Source organism: Papaver somniferum, chromosome 3 (assembly GCF_003573695.1).
Source record: "Papaver somniferum cultivar HN1 chromosome 3, ASM357369v1, whole genome shotgun sequence".
In the NCBI taxonomy this organism is placed as follows: Eukaryota; Viridiplantae; Streptophyta; class Magnoliopsida; order Ranunculales; family Papaveraceae; genus Papaver; species Papaver somniferum.
The window spans coordinates 177,840,266-177,848,211 of NC_039360.1; positions in this window are offsets into that span (position 1 = coordinate 177,840,266).

Consider the following 7,946-nt stretch of genomic DNA (forward strand, 5'->3'; position numbering starts at 1 on the left):
CACTGATCCAAGGTACAGTTATGCTCATACGCCTTTGATCCCAGGAGGATGCTACATACTTGATTCCCTTAGCTGATCTCACCCACAACTAAGAGTTGCTACGTACGACCCAAAGTTGAAGACTTTAATAAACAAATATGTATCACACAGAAAATTCTACGGTAATAGATAAATCCGTCTCCCAAGAATATACCTACGAGTTTTGTTCCGTCTTTTGATAAATCAAGGTGAACATGAACCAATCAATAAACCGGTCTTATATTCTCGAAGAACAACCTAGTATTATTGATCACCTCACAATAATCTTAATCGACGCAGCGAAAAAAGATATTGTGGAATCACAAACGATGAGACGAAGTGTTTGTGATTACTTTTCTATCTTGCCTATCGGAGATATAAAATCTCGAGCCAATTATTACAATCGTACTCGTAACGATAGAAGATGCAAGATCAGATCACACAACTACAAGAAAACTAGTATCGGTCTGGCTTCACAATCCCAATGAAGTCTTTAAGTCGTTAACCTGGTTTAGAAGAAGAAACCAAAGGTTAAAGGAGAATCGACTCTATCTATGCAACTAGTATCACACGTAAGGTGTGGGGATTAGGTTTCCCAGTTGCTGGAGTTCTCCCTTATATAGTTTTCAAATCAGGGTTTGCAATCAATGTTAGCTTGGTAACAAAACATTCAATATTCACCGTTAGATGAAAACCTGATTAGATTCAAGCTAATATTTCTCAACCGTTGGATCAAAAACTTAGCTTGTTACACACAAATGAAATGTCCAATTTTGGGTTTACGAACCGTTCCAAAACATTAACATTTGTTGGTTCAAAAATAGTTAGCCAAATGGTTAGCCATATGATTACTTTCATATCAACCATATTCTTCTTCACCATAACTAGTTCAAATGAACTAGTTAGAGAGTTGTTCAATTTCTTAGATCTTATGTAACTACACAAGACACAATCGAAGAAAAAACGGTTTGATTCACTCGAATCGGTTCATCAACTTTATAGCCATGGTTTGCAAAAGGATTCCTTAGTTTAAATAAACATGAGTTCAAGAACAACCGGTTTTAGATATAACCTGCTCAAGTTCGCGGACTTAAGCTCATGGAAGGAGTTCACAAACTCCAGCAGAAATTCTCGGGTCGAGAACTTCCGCCAGTTCGCGGACTAAGTTCGTGGACTTAGTTCGCTGATAGACACATTTTTGTGTCTAATTTGTCCTCAATGTCCGTATTGTTGGAACTCTATTTTTGTACTAATATTGTGTTTTTATGTATTTTTAGGAAATAAACATTTTTGGAAAATTCGGCTCGAAAAGTTGATTTTGGCACCCGGAGGACAAGTGTTATTCGGACTCTCACTTTTGGATAAGGGGTAACCTAATTACTAAGGGGCAGCCCCAGGTCACCCCCAAGGCATCTGCTATTCGCACCCCAGTTCAGGATAGGGGGCATATCATCTTCAACCTTTTTGAATTTCAAATTTTGGCGGGAAAAATTGTTCTTGAACTGCCGTGACTAGGGTTGAGGATTTGAAGGTGTTCCAGTGATCTTCAATGGCCCAAATTAAATGGGTTTGTTACTAGGGCCTAGATAGAGCTGGTATGGGTGTTGGATTCGGTCAAAATTGGTTAGATAACCGGTGGGAATCAAATCAAGGAAAATATTCTAAAATAGGAAAAATATTCTATTCTTGGAATTCTTGGATGGAAGAGACGTGCATGGGTTGATTCTATTGGCTGGAAACAATCCCTACAGCTCAGGGATGACGCGTGAGAAGAGATAAAACAGGTAACAATCCGTAAAAAATCAGAGAATTAAAGAAAAAAAAATATCGGGAATATTTTCATTCACTGCCGAGTAATGGGAAGATTTTTTTGGATTAATGAGAAGTTATTCTTGGTCCAAAGGTGTATAAATATAACTCTTGGGTTAGCATAGAGGGGTGTCGAGAGTTTGGAGAAGAGAGGAGAGCCACATAAGCAGAAATCAAGAGTTGATCAAACTCTGTTTCTGCTGCTGATGAAGATGAAGAACACGGAGAACAGACTAGCAAGAACCGTCGTTTATGAACAGTCGTAGTTACAACGGCTGTGGGTCTTAAAACGCGACTACAACACTTCAGTTTTATCGTTCTTTGTAACGGTGTTTGCAACAATTATAAACGTTGCAAACACCCGATTTTCATTATTTTCTCCATTTCATCATTTGTACACCTTTTTTGAGCCATAATTAAATACTTTGAGAGCATTTTTACCATGATGAGCTAAAACCCAACACTGGGACGACGGAGGAGGCCAAACTTCATACTTGGGGTAATTTCATTTAATTCTTTTTTACGACTTTTGCATTAATTTAAAATTGAAATATGATTTGAATTAATTGGTTGTTATTTAATTTGATGATGTATGCTTGGCTTAGGTGTTTTGATACATCATGCTTAGGACTTACAATCAATGTTTTGAAAATCTACTTTGGCAAAATAAGAGTCCATATAATTTATGTTTTGAGCGATTATTGTTGAGAATAAATCATTGAGCCCTATGTTATGAAAATTGGCCGAATCATTAGTCCCAATACCTCTCTCACCATTGTTAATATTTTTTGTGTATAATTATTTATTAAATCTAAAAAAAAAAGTCTATCTTCACAAGTCTGAAAAGAACCCATTTTATAACCACTATTAACAACAACTTTTGAGAAACATCAAATTTTTGGCGCCGCCGACGCAGACCTGTGCTTAGGTAGAATTTTATTTTTAGGTTTATTATTTTTTTTTCCTTTTTACGTTTCTTTTTGTTTTTGATTTGCAGGTTCGAAGTGGAGTACTAAGGACCTTGGAAGGAAAAGCTTAAAGCGGAAGGAGCAAAAGAAGAATTTTTTTGTTTTATATATAGAAAAGAGAGAAAAAAAAAAGAGAGAGATTTTTTATTTTTTTTTTAGGTTATTTTTTTTCTTTTTCTTTTGCACTTTTCTTTTTGAACTTTAAATTGTACTTTTGGACTTTCTATTTTTTTTAACCCTACGGAAGGGTATTATTAATAAAAAAAAATATATATCAAACTGTGTGCAGGGAAGGACGACGATTACAATATCGTCTCGGCCCCTCGGGTTCGCACACGGCATAGGAGTCGTGGCCCGAGTCGAAGACAACGGTTCATCCCCCGTCTGGTACGGGAGGTAAGTCCAATCGAAACACCCGCGAACCTCCTGCAAGCGGGTTTACTGTCTGCCTTAAGGTGAAAATTGATTGAGGACTAAACCGGTTGTTTTTAAATTCCTAGTAAAGGGCAAGGCCTGGCCAATACAAGATAAGGGTTCGGATTTCATCACCGCTCCCTTCTTGCCCGCCTTAGGAAAACGAAACCTAACGCGAACCCAAGCTTAAAATTTGGAATAGAACGAGACCGATAGGGTAACGAGCTTAATAGGAAACTCGTTCGAAAAATATTGGTTAATCTTTAAGCACACTCCAAAGTTCATGATGGTTTATGTGAGTTGAATGTGTGACTGCGCCGCCTTGTGATAGCGGTGAGGCCTTAGGTATCAAATCTCCACTGAGCTTCCCTCGCCTCAATTCAACTTACTTTGACTCGGATTGATTCCAGAGGGGTTTGCTTAAATTGTAACGAATTCCCTTTCGAAAGATAGAATCTGGTCTAGAAACAATCTAAGTGGAGCCATCATGCTTTTTGTTTGCTAGATTTTATAGGTTTGATTTGGTCGAGTCAGCCTTGTTTGTGATTGTGTAGAATTCCCTTGCAATTAAGAATGTCGAGCTGGTATGATAGAAGCCAATACAATGAATATCGACCTGAATTTGAATATGGAAATCATCAGTTTTATTACCATGGTGGGAATAGTGGTTGGGAATGCCAAACTTTTCAAGGTTATGGTTCATACCATGGTGAGCCCAATCACTATCCTCACAACCATCAGTCATACGAGAAAAATTCTGCTAATTCCTCTTTACTTGAGTCGACACATAAGTTAGCTGAGACAGCACGTAAGTTCGCTGAAATGAATAACTTAGTTATGGACGAAAATAATGCAATGAGTGAACTTTCTTTACCTGATTTCCTAGATTACGTCAGGAATTCATGTGAGTCAGCACAAAAGCTTTTGTTAGAGACCCAGAATAGAACTTCTCTAAAAGATCTAAATTTCCAAAATAGTGTTTCCAATTTTACCCTTGATGTAAATAGTGAATATTTTCCTAATCTAGAGGACGAGGTTAGAATAAAAGACACTACTTATTTAGATAAGGTTCAATCATCTTCGTACTATGATGATGAGGATAGCAGTAATGAAGAATCTGAAATATGTAGGCATAGTGATCAGGAGTCTAGTAATCCAATTGAGCTGTATAGTGATTATATTATTTCTAGTTCAAATCCAAATAATTTTTATGATTATTCACCTATTCAAAAGGACGAGGATTTGATTAGGGATACCACCGTTTTAGACGATGCAGTTTTTCCTTTTGATTACGAAACCGATAGTGGTTTAGAGGAACGGGTTCATTTCGAAAATAATGTTTTAGAGTCTAGCGACTTAGAAACAATAGTCTTGGAAAAAGAAGATAGACCCGTAGAGATGAGTAAAGATGCACTACCTGATAATAACTTAGAAGAATCTCTTGAATATTTTAAGGACTCTGAAGATACGGAAATTCAAGAAATAATTAGAGGTCTATCTAGAGACACTGAAAACTCTAAGTTTGGGGGTGATTATCACTTTCCTAGTGCCTTACCTTTAACTCTCAGAAAGTCCCCACACTTAGGACTTGATATCTCTGCCTCGACCATTTTGCAAGATTACCTTCATACTCGTTTTCCCGAACCTAATGATGTCCAGGAAGAAGTTCAGTCGTTAGAAACCCATCCTCTGGTTGATGTGGTTTGCCCAGGCTATGATACCCAGATTGACTTTGTTTTCCCACCAAATAGTTTTCTTCCAAATGTGGGAACGTTTATATTTCAAATGTGTCGAATATTAAGTTGTGAGACTAAACCTAAATGCTTTAGGAAATTAGAATCGACACATTTGCTTAAGAATGACCACTACTCTCATTTTGGTCAATATTGTAAGTCAAATCTTATTGACTTAGAGGATCCTCAGTTATTTAGGTTATTATTGTGCGCTTCTAAGATCATATCTGAGTTTTTCTAGACTCTAGGACCTAATGATTCGGATACCACCTATGAAGAAACGCAACCTATGAAAATATTTTATTTAGACCCTTTCTTAGAACCTGAACCTGAACCACAATTAGATATAAATATCTTAATCAGGAAACTAGATAAGGGCATGTTATCCTTGTTCACTTTCTTGGGTTATTGTAGTTTCCTTTGGTCATCTCTTTTTGGTTTTGAAGACCCACAGTTATTTCGGCTGTTATTTTTTTATTCTATGAGGTGATTAATTCCTTCCGATGTCTGGCTGAAGACTTTAAACTTAGCACTTCTTGGGAGGTAACCCAATCTCATGCAACACGGTAATATTTTTCCTTATCTCTTTTGCTTCAAATGGTAACAGTTTCTCCTTGTTCATGCTTTTAATTTCATCTTTAGAACATTGAGTACAATGTTAGATTTAAGTTTGGGGGTATGGGAGAAACTTTTTAGTTGCAGTATGAATAAATAAACTCCAGAGCCTAGAAATTTATGCGTATTTAGGATGGCACTAACCAATCTAAGTGGATGGAAGCATTTTGGTTGTAGGAATTGAGGAACCAATCTGAATAGATAGAAACATCTAAAGAGTCTATTCATAAAAGCACAGAGCTCAGGTGTTAGAAATAACATGATAGTTGCACCATATCTCGTTGAGTCCTTTTCACTTCTATTTTTATTTTGTTTTTAAACTATGTTTCTCTAAGTGATAGGTGGGGCCCACGATTCAAGTTGTTACCAATGCTAGGGTGAATTAGAATGATTGAGATACCATGAAAAAAAATGGTAGTTACCAAAAAGTTGGAAAAAAAAATTGAGACCAGACCATTTGACCAAAAGGAATAAATTCAATAAAGTCGACCACTGGTACCCTTGTATATGTCAGTTGTGTTGACCTAGAGTTAGGTTATCGACCACTGGTACCCTTGTATATGCCAGTGTGTTGATATTAGTCAAACTAGTATCTCAATCCATTAGGATAGGTTCATTTTGGCGGAGGCCTTCAGACAGATATGGGAAACGCCGTTCACTTAGTAAACATCAAAACCATCTATGTTTTTCTATATCCATCTCTTAATCTTTCCATGTGATTAGTTTGACTCCGAATATGATGTCCATAGTGCAACTATCTGAGTAGAGCTCTGTCACTTATATATGAATTTTAGTATGCTTGAGTGAAAACTCGTGTACATCAATTGGAATTTCACATCAGGGTACTTCCTCTTGTAGTCAATAAGTATGCCAACCAAGGAGATTCTTTAGTGCCTTCCAAGGTTCGTTGTAGATAGCTAGGGTCTGGAGTATTAAGGTTTTGTGGGCACACCTCTGGTAAACCCTCCCGAGATTAACTCGGTTTTATTTATTTTTGCTCGAGGACTAGCAAATAGTAAGTTTGGGGGTATTTGATAGACACATTTTTGTGTCTAATTTGTCCTCAATGTCCGTATTGTTGGAACTCTATTTTTGTACTAATATTGTGTTTTTATGTATTTTTAGGAAATAAACATTTTTGGAAAATTCGGCTCGAAAAGTTGATTTTGGCACTCGGAGGACAAGTGTTATTCGGAATCTCACTTTTGGATAAGGGGTAACCTAATTACTAAGGGGCATCCCCAGGCCACCCCCAAGGCATCTGCTATTCGCACCCTAGTTCAGGATATGGGGCATATCATCTTCAACCTTTTTGAATTTCAAATTTTGGCGGGAAAAATTGTTCTTGAACTGCCGTGACTAGGGTTGAGGATTTGAAGGTGTTCCAGTGATCTTGAATGGCCCAAATTAAATGGGTTTGTTACTAGGGCCTAGATAGAGCTGGTATGGGTGTTGGATTCGGTCAAAATTGGTTAGATAACCGGTGGGAATCAAATCAAGGAAAATATTCTAAAATAGGAAAAATATTCTATTCTTGGAATTCTTGGATGGAAGAGACGTGCATGGGTTGATTCTATTGGCTGGAAACAATCCCTACAACTCAGGGATGACGCGTGAGAAGAGATAAAACAGGTAACAATCCGTAACAAATCAGAGAATTAAAGAAAAAAAATATCGGGAATATTTTCATTCACTGCCGAGTAATGGGAAGATTTTTTTGGATTAATGAGAAGTTATTCTTGGTCCAAAGGTGTATAAATATAACTCTTGGGTTAGCATAGAGGGGTGTCGAGAGTTGGGAGAAGAGAGGAGAGCCACAGAAGCAGAAATCAAGAGTTGATCAAACTCTGTTTCTGCTGCTGATGAAGATGAAGAACACGGAGAACAGACTAGCAAGAACCGTCGTTTATGAACAGTCGTAGTTACAACGGCTGTGGGTCTTAAAACGCGACTACAACACTTCAGTTTTATCGTTCTTTGTAACGGTGTTTGCAACAATTATAAACGTTGCAAACACCCGATTTTCATTATTTTCTCCATTTCATCATTTGTACACCTTTTTTGAGCCATAATTAAATACTTTGAGAGCATTTTTACTATGATGAACTAAAACCCAACACTGGGACGACGGAGGAGGCCAAACTTCATACTTGGGGTAATTTCATTTAATTCTTTTTTACGACTTTTGCATTAATTTAAAATTGAAATATGATTTGAATTAATTGGTTGTTATTTAATTTGATGATGTATGCTTGGCTTAGGTGTTTTTATACATCATGCTCAGGACTTACAATCAATATTTTGAAAATCTACTTTGGCAAAATAAGAGTCCATATAATTTATGTTTTGAGCGATTATTATTGAGAATAAATCATTGAGCCCTATGTTA